The 7,500-nt window shown below is 47.9% G+C and overlaps 1 non-coding gene and 26 pseudogenes across 1 annotated transcript; all 27 read left to right on the forward strand.

Moving 5' to 3' along the window:
* The first annotated feature begins 41 nt into the window (after positions 1–41).
* On the forward strand, positions 42–161 carry LOC142133571 (5S ribosomal RNA; annotated as a pseudogene).
* Positions 162–234: 73 nt separating this feature from the next.
* Positions 235–352, forward strand: LOC142133616 (5S ribosomal RNA; annotated as a pseudogene).
* An 82-nt stretch (positions 353–434) lies between these two features.
* On the forward strand, positions 435–553 carry LOC142133643 (5S ribosomal RNA; annotated as a pseudogene).
* A 281-nt stretch (positions 554–834) lies between these two features.
* Positions 835–956, forward strand: LOC142133585 (5S ribosomal RNA; annotated as a pseudogene).
* Positions 957–1,037: 81 nt separating this feature from the next.
* Positions 1,038–1,155, forward strand: LOC142133593 (5S ribosomal RNA; annotated as a pseudogene).
* Positions 1,156–1,439: 284 nt separating this feature from the next.
* On the forward strand, positions 1,440–1,557 carry LOC142133607 (5S ribosomal RNA; annotated as a pseudogene).
* Positions 1,558–1,831: 274 nt separating this feature from the next.
* LOC142133649 (5S ribosomal RNA) lies at positions 1,832–1,949 on the forward strand (annotated as a pseudogene).
* Positions 1,950–2,230: 281 nt separating this feature from the next.
* LOC142133576 (5S ribosomal RNA) lies at positions 2,231–2,348 on the forward strand (annotated as a pseudogene).
* A 70-nt stretch (positions 2,349–2,418) lies between these two features.
* On the forward strand, positions 2,419–2,537 carry LOC142133605 (5S ribosomal RNA; annotated as a pseudogene).
* Positions 2,538–2,620: 83 nt separating this feature from the next.
* Positions 2,621–2,739, forward strand: LOC142133669 (5S ribosomal RNA; annotated as a pseudogene).
* A 475-nt stretch (positions 2,740–3,214) lies between these two features.
* LOC142133599 (5S ribosomal RNA) lies at positions 3,215–3,332 on the forward strand (annotated as a pseudogene).
* Positions 3,333–3,413: 81 nt separating this feature from the next.
* Positions 3,414–3,533, forward strand: LOC142133590 (5S ribosomal RNA; annotated as a pseudogene).
* An 83-nt stretch (positions 3,534–3,616) lies between these two features.
* Positions 3,617–3,733, forward strand: LOC142133611 (5S ribosomal RNA; annotated as a pseudogene).
* Positions 3,734–3,816: 83 nt separating this feature from the next.
* Positions 3,817–3,933, forward strand: LOC142133609 (5S ribosomal RNA; annotated as a pseudogene).
* An 80-nt stretch (positions 3,934–4,013) lies between these two features.
* LOC142133661 (5S ribosomal RNA) lies at positions 4,014–4,130 on the forward strand (annotated as a pseudogene).
* Positions 4,131–4,416: 286 nt separating this feature from the next.
* Positions 4,417–4,537, forward strand: LOC142133606 (5S ribosomal RNA; annotated as a pseudogene).
* Positions 4,538–4,810: 273 nt separating this feature from the next.
* On the forward strand, positions 4,811–4,929 carry LOC142133598 (5S ribosomal RNA). The gene has a single exon (XR_012686809.1). It is a non-coding gene; the product is annotated as a 5S ribosomal RNA (ribosomal RNA).
* Positions 4,930–5,011: 82 nt separating this feature from the next.
* Positions 5,012–5,130, forward strand: LOC142133583 (5S ribosomal RNA; annotated as a pseudogene).
* A 264-nt stretch (positions 5,131–5,394) lies between these two features.
* On the forward strand, positions 5,395–5,512 carry LOC142133579 (5S ribosomal RNA; annotated as a pseudogene).
* A 281-nt stretch (positions 5,513–5,793) lies between these two features.
* LOC142133617 (5S ribosomal RNA) lies at positions 5,794–5,910 on the forward strand (annotated as a pseudogene).
* An 82-nt stretch (positions 5,911–5,992) lies between these two features.
* Positions 5,993–6,112, forward strand: LOC142133601 (5S ribosomal RNA; annotated as a pseudogene).
* A 71-nt stretch (positions 6,113–6,183) lies between these two features.
* On the forward strand, positions 6,184–6,302 carry LOC142133603 (5S ribosomal RNA; annotated as a pseudogene).
* An 84-nt stretch (positions 6,303–6,386) lies between these two features.
* Positions 6,387–6,503, forward strand: LOC142133597 (5S ribosomal RNA; annotated as a pseudogene).
* A 279-nt stretch (positions 6,504–6,782) lies between these two features.
* Positions 6,783–6,899, forward strand: LOC142133619 (5S ribosomal RNA; annotated as a pseudogene).
* Positions 6,900–6,980: 81 nt separating this feature from the next.
* Positions 6,981–7,098, forward strand: LOC142133589 (5S ribosomal RNA; annotated as a pseudogene).
* Positions 7,099–7,178: 80 nt separating this feature from the next.
* Positions 7,179–7,297, forward strand: LOC142133638 (5S ribosomal RNA; annotated as a pseudogene).
* Positions 7,298–7,409: 112 nt separating this feature from the next.
* LOC142133664 (5S ribosomal RNA) overlaps positions 7,410–7,500 on the forward strand; it is a 119-nt pseudogene continuing 28 nt past the window's right edge.

The following is a 7,500-nucleotide window of genomic DNA, read 5'->3' on the forward strand; positions in this document are numbered from 1 at the left end:
CTTCAATGCTGGTTTTGAGATGTAGGTCAGTAGCAACAAATACCTACAGCCACACCACCCTGAACAAGCCCAATCTTGCCTGATCTTGGAAGCTAAGCAGGGCCGGGCCTGGTTAGTACTTGGGTGGGAGACCACCTGGGAATACACAGGTGCTGTAGGCCTTTTTTTTTCTCTCTCTCTTGTTCTTGCTTCCTTCAATGCTGGTTTTGAGATGTAGGTCTGTAAGCCACCAACACCTACAGCCACACCGCCCTGAACAAGCCAATCTTGTCTGATCTTGAAGTTAAGCAGGGGCCGGGCCTGGTTAGTACTTGGATGGGAGACCACCTGGGAATACCAGGTGCCATAGGCCATTTTTTTCTCTCTCTTTGTTCTTGCTTCCTTTAATGCTGGTTTTCAGATGAATAAGAGATGTAGGTCAGTAGATAACCAATACCTACAGCCACACCACCCTGAACAAGCCCAATCTCGCCTGATCTTGGAAGCTAAGCAGGGTCGGGCCTGGTTAGTACTTGGATGGGAGACCACCTGGGAATACCAGGTGCCATAGGCCATTTTTTTCTCTCTCTTGTTCTTGCTTCCTTTAATGCTGGTTTTGAGATGTATAAGAGATGTAGGTCAGTAGACAACCAATATCCACGGCCACACCACCCTGAACAAGCCAATCTCGTCTGATCTTGGAAGCTAAGCAGGGCCGTGCCTGGTTAGTACTTAGATGGGAGGACCACCTGGAATACCAGGTGCCATAGGCCATTTTTTTTCTCTCTCTTGTTCTTGCTTCCTTCAATGCTGGTTTTGAGATGTATAAGAGATGTAGGTCAGTAAGCAACCAATACCTACAGCCACACCACCCTGAACAAGCCCAATCTCACCTGTATCTTGGAAAGCTAAGCAGGGCAGGGCCTGGTTAGTACTTGGGATGGGAGACCACCTGGGAATACCAGGTGCTGTAGGCTTTTTTTTTCTCTCTCTCTTGTTCTTGCTTCATCAATGCTGGTTTGAGATGTATAAGAGAGGTAGGTCTGTAAGTAACCAACACCTACAGCCACACCACCCTGAACAAGCCAGATCTCGCCTGATCTTGGAAGCTAAGCAGGGCCAGCCTGGTTAGTACTTGGATGGGAGACCACCTGGGAATACCAGGTGCTGTAGGCCTTTTTTTCCTCTCTCTCTTGTTCTTGCTTCCTTCAATGCTGGTTTTGAGATGTATAAGAGATGTAGGTCTGGAAGCAACTAACACATACAGCCACACACCCTGAACAAGAACAATCTCGTCTGATCTTGAAAGCTAAGCAGCACTGGCCTGGTTAGTACTTGGGATGGGAGACCACCTGGGAATACCAGGTGCTGCAGGCCTTTTTTTTTCTCTCTCTTGTTCTTTGCTTCCTTCAATGCTGGTTTTGAGATGTATAAGAGATGTAGGTCTGTAAGCAACCAGCACCTACAGCCACACCACCCTGAACAAGCAGATCTCACCTGATCTTGGAAGCTAAGCAGGGCCAGGCCTGGTTAGTACTTGGATGGGAGACCATCTGGGAATACAAGGTGCTGTAGGCCTTTTTTTTCTCTCTCTCTTGTTCTTGCTACCTTCAATGCTGGTTTTGAGATGAATAAGAGATGTAGGGTCAGTAGATAACCAATACCTACAGCACACCACCCTGAACAAGCCCAATCTCGCCTGATCTTGGAAGCTAAGCAGGGCCAGGCCTGGTTAGCAGTTGGATGGGAGACCACCTGGGAATACCAGGTGCCTTAGGCGTTTTTTTTTCTCTCTCTTGTTCTTGCTTCCTTCAATGCTGGTTTTCAGATGTAGGTCATTAGGCCAACAAATACCTACAGCCACACCACCCTGAACAAGCCCAATCTCGCCTGATCTTGGAAGCTAAGCAGGGCCGGGCCTGGTTAGTACTTGGATGGAGACCACCTGGGAATACCAGGTGCTGTAGGCCTTTTTTTCTCTCTCTCTTGTTCTTGCTTCCTTCAATGCTGGTTTTGAGATGTATAAGAGATGTAGGTCTGTAAGCAACCAACACATACAGCCGCACCACCCTGAACAAGCAGATCTTGCCTGATCTGGAAGCTAAGCAGGGCCAGGCCTGGTTAGTACTTGGATGGGAGACCACCTGGAATACCAGGTGCTGTAGGCCTTTTTTTTCTCTCTTTCTTGTTCTTGCTTCCTTCAATGCTGGTTTTGAGATGTATAAGAGATTCAGGTCTGTAAGCAACCAACACCTACAGCCACACCGCCCTGACAAGCCCAATCTTGTCTGATCTTGGAAGTTAAGCAGGGCCAGGCCTGGTTAGTACTTGGATGGGAGACCACCTGGGAATACCAGGTGCTGTAAGCATTTTTTTTTCTCTCTCTTTTCTTGCTTCCTTTAATGCTGGTTTTCAGATGTAGGTCAGTAGGCAACAAATACCTACAGCCACACACCCTGAACAAGCCCAAATCTCGCCTGATCTTGGAAGCTAAGCAGGGCCGGGCCTGGTTAGTACTTGGATTGGAGACCACCTGGGAATACCAGGTGCTGTAGGCCTTTTTTTTCTCTCTCTCTTGTTCTTGCTTCCTTCAATGCTGGTTTTGAGATGTATAAGAGATGTAGGTCTGTAAGCAACCAACACCTACAGCCACACCGCCCTGAACAAGCCCAATCTTGTCTGATCTTGGAAGTTAAGCAGGGCCGGGGCTGGTTAGTACTTGGATGGGAGACCACCTGGGAATACCAGGTGCCGTAGGCAATTTTTTTTTCTCTCTCTGTTCTTGCTTCCTTCAATGCTGGTTTTGAGATGAATAAGAGATGTAGGTCAGTAGATAACCAATACCTGCAGCCGCACACCCTGAACAAGCCAATCTCGCCTGATCTTGGAAGCTAAGCAGGGTCAGGCCTGGTTAGTACTTGTGGATGGGGGAATACCAGGTGCTGTAGGCCTTTTTTTTCTCTCTTTCTTGTTCTTGCTTCCTTCAATGCTGGTTTTGAGATGTATAAGAGATTCAGGTCTGTAAGCAACCAACACCTACAGCCACACCGGCCCTGAACAAGCCCAATCTTGTCTGATCTTGGAAGTTAAGCAGGCCAGGCCTGGTTAGTACTTGGATGGGGAGACCACCTGGAATACCAGGTGCCGTAAGCATTTTTTTTTTCTCTCTCTTGTTCTTGCTTCCTTCAATGCTGGTTTGAGATGAATAAGAGATGTAGGTCAGTAGATAACCAATACCTACAGCCACACCACCCTGAACAAGCCCAATCTCGCCTGATCTTGGAAGCTAAGCAGGGTCAGCCTGGTTAGTACTTGGATGGGAGACCACCTGGGAATACCAGGTGCCATAGGCCATTTTTTTCTCTCTCTTGTTCTTGCTTCCTTCAATGCTGGTTTTGAGATGTATAAGAGATGTAGGTCAGTATGCAACCAATACCTACAGCCACACCACCCTGAACAAGCCCAATCTCGTCTGATCTTGGAAGCTAAGCAGGGCAGGGCCTGGTTAGTACTTGGATGGGAGACCACCACCTGGAGTACAAGTGCTGTAGGCCTTTTTTTCTCTCTCTCTTGTTCTTGCTTCCTTCAATGCTGGTTTTTGAGATGTATAAGAGATTCAGGTCTGTAAGCAACCAACACCTACAGCACACGCCCTAAACAAGCCCAATCTTGTCTGATCTTGGAAGTTAAGCAGGGCCGGGCCTGGTTAGTACTTGGATGGGAGACCACCTGGGAATACCAGGTGCCGTAGGCATTTTTTTTTTCTCTCTCTTGTTCTTGCTTCCTTCAATGCTGGTTTTGAGATTTAAAAGAGATGTAGGTCAGTAGATAACCAATACCTACAGCCACACCACCCTGAACAAGCCCAATCTCGCCTGATCTTGGAAGCTAAGCAGGGTCGGCCTGGTTAGTACTTGGATGGGAGACCACCTGGAATACCAGGTGCCATAGGCCATTTTTTCTCTCTCTTGTTCTTGCTTCCTTCAATGCTGGTTTTGAGATGTATAAGAGATGTAGGTCAGTAGGCAACCAATACCTACAGCCACACCACCCTGAACAAGCCCAATCTCGTCTGATCTTGGAAGCTAAGCAGGGCAGGGCCTGGTTAGTACTTGGATGGAGACCACCTGGAATACCAGGTGCTGTAGGCCTTTTTTTTCTCTCTCTCTTCTTCTTGCTTCCGTCAATGCTGGTTTTGAGATGTATAAGAGATGTAGGTCTGTAAGCAACCAACACCTACAGCACACCACACCCTGAACAAGCCAGATCTCGCCTGATCTTGGAGCCTAAGCAGGGCCAGGCCTGGTTAGTACTTGGATGGGAGACCACCTGGGAATACCAGGTGCTGTAGGCCTTTTTTCTCCTCTCTCTCTTGTTCTTGCTTCCTTCAATGCTGGTTTTGAGATGTATAAGAGATGTAGGTCTGGAGCAACTAACACCTACAGCCAACACCACCCTGAACAAGAACAATCTCGTCTGATCTTGAAAGCTAAGCAGCGCTGGGCCTGGTTAGTACTTGGATGGGAGACCATCTGGGGAATACCAGGTGCTGTAGGCCTTTTTTTTTCTCTCTCTCTTGTTCTTGCTTCTTCAATGCTGGTTTTGAGATGAATAAGAGATGTAGGTCAGTAGATAACCAATACCTACAGCCACACCACCCTGAACAAGCCCAATCTCGCCTGATCTTGGAAGCTAAGGCAGGCCGGGCCTGGTTAGCAGTTGGATTGGAGACCAGCTGGGAATACCAGGTGCCGTAGGCCTTTTTTTTTCTCTCTCTTTTTCTTGCTTCCTTCAATGCTGGTTTTCAGATGTAGGTCAGTAGGCAACAAATACCTACAGCCACACCACCCTGAACAAGCCCAATCTCGCCTGATCTTGGAAGCTAAGCAGGGCCGGGCCTGGTTAGTACTTGGATGGGAGACCACCTGGGAATTCCAGGTGCTGTAGGCCTTTTTTTCTCTCTCTCTTGTTCTTGCTTCCTTCAATGCTGGTTTTGAGATGTATAAGAGATGTAGGTCTGTAAGCAACCAACATCTACAGCCACACCGCCCTGAACAAAGCCCAATCTTGTCTGATCTTGGAAGTTAAGCAGGCCGGGCCTGGTTAGTACTTGGATGGGAGACCACCTGGGAATACCAGGTGCCGTAGGCATTTTTTTTTCTCTCTCTTGTTCTTGCTTCCTTCAATGCTGGTTTTGAGATGAATAAGAGATGTAGGTCAGTAGATAACCAATACCTACAGCCGCACCACCACCCTGACAAGCCCAATCTCGCCTGATCTTGGAAGCTAAGCAGGGTCAGGCCTGGTTAGTACTTTGATGGGGGAATACCAGGTGCCGTAGGCCTTTTTTTTCTCTCTCTTGTTCTTGCTTCCTTCAATGCTGGTTTTGAGATGTAGGGTCAGTAGGCAACAAATACCTACAGCCACACCACCCTGAACAAGCGCAATCTCGCTGATCTTGGAAGCTAAGCAGGGCCGGACCTGGTTAGTACTTGGATGGGAGACCACCTGGGAATACCAGGTGCTGTAGCCTTTTTTTTCTCTCTCTCTTGTTCTTGCTTCCTTCAATGCTGGTGTTTGAGATGTATAAGAGATGTAGGTCTGTAAGCAACCAACACCTACAGCCGCACCGCCCTGAACAAGCCCATCTCGTCTGATCTTGGAAGTTAAGCAGGGCGGGCCTGGTTAGTACTTGGATGGGAGACCACCTGGAATACCAGGTGCCATAGGCATTTTTTTTCTCTCTCTTGTTCTTGCTTCTTCAATGCTGGGTTTTGAGATGAATAAAGAGATGTAGGTCAGTAGATAATCAATACCTACAGCCACACCACCCTGAACAAGCCCAATCTCGCCTGATCTTGGAAGCTAAGCAGGGCCGGCCTGGTTAGTACTTGGATGGGAGACTACCTGGAATACCAGGTGCCGTAGGCATTTTTTTTTCTCTCTCTTGTTCTTGCTACCTTCAATGCTGGTTTTGAGATGAATAAGAGATGTAGGTCAGTAGATAACCAATACCTACAGCCACACCACCCTGAACAAGCCTAAATCTCGCCTGATCTTGGAAGCTAAGCAGGGCCAGGCCTGGTTAGTAGTTGAATGGGAGACCACCTGGGAATACCAGGTGCCGTAGGCCTTTTTTTTTCTCTCTCTTGTTCTTGCTTCCTTCAATGCTGATTTTGAGATGTAGGTCAGTAGGCAACAAATACCTACAGCCACACCACCCTGAACAAGCCCAATCTTGCCTGATCTTGGAAGCTAAGCAGGGCGGGCCTGGTTAGTAACTTGGATGGGAGACCACCTGGGAATACCAGGTGCTGTAGTCCTTTTTTTCTCTCTCTCTTATTCTTGCTTCCTTCAATGCTGGTTTTGAGATGTATAGAAGAGATGTAGGTCTGTAAGCAACCAACACCTACAGCCACACCGCCTGAACAAGCCCAATCTTGTCTGATCTTGGAAGTTAAGCAGGGCGGGCCTGGTTAGTACTTGGATGGGAGACCACCTGGGAACACCAGGTGCCATAGGCATTTTTTTTTTTCTCTCTCTTGTTCTTGCTTCCTTCAATGCTGGTTTGAGATGAATAGAGATGTAGGTCAGTAGATAACCAATACCTACAGCCACACCACCCTGAACAAGCCCAATCTCGCCTGATCTTGAAAGCTAAGCAGGGTCAGGCCTGGTTAGTACTTGGATGGGAGACCACCTGGAATACCAGGTGCCATAGCCATTTTTTTCTCTCTCTGTTCTTGCTTCCTTCAATGCTGGTTTTGAGATGTATAAGAGATGTAGGTCAGTAAACAGCCAATACCCACGGCCACACCACCTGAACAAGCCAATCTCGTCTGATCTTGGAAGCTAAGCAGGGCCGGGCATGGTTAGTACTTGGATGGGAAACTACCTGGGAATACCAGGTGCCGTAGGCATTTTTTTTTCTCTCTCTTAATCTTGCTTCCTTCAATGCTGTTTTGAGATGAATAAGAGATGTAGGTCAGTAGATAACCAATACCTACAGCCACACCACCCTGACAAGCCCAAATCTCGCCTGATCTTGGAAGCTAAGCAGGGTCGGGCCTGGTTAGTACTTGGATGGGAGACCACCTGGGAATACAGGTGCCATAGGCCATTTTTTCTCTCTCTTGTTCTTGCTTCCTTCAATGCTGGTTTTGAGATGTATAAGAGATGTAGGTCAGTAGGCAACCAATACCTACAGCCACACCACCCTGAACAAGCCAATCTCGTCTGATCTTGGAAGCTAAGCAGGGCAGGGCCTGGTTAGTACTTGGATGGGAGACCACCTGGGAATACCAGGGTGCTGTAGGCCTTTTTTTTCTCTCTCTCTTCTTCTTGCTTCCGTTCAATGCTGGTTTTGAGATGTATAAGAGATTGTAGGTCTGTAATGCAACCAACACCTACAGCCACAATAAGCAACCAACACCTACAGCCACACCACCCTGAACAAGCCAGATCTCGCCTGATCTTGGAAGCTAAGCAGGGCCAGGCCTGGTTAGTACTTGGATGGGAGAC

Source organism: Mixophyes fleayi, unplaced genomic scaffold (assembly GCF_038048845.1).
Source record: "Mixophyes fleayi isolate aMixFle1 unplaced genomic scaffold, aMixFle1.hap1 Scaffold_3859, whole genome shotgun sequence".
Lineage (NCBI taxonomy): Eukaryota > Metazoa > Chordata > Amphibia > Anura > Limnodynastidae > Mixophyes > Mixophyes fleayi.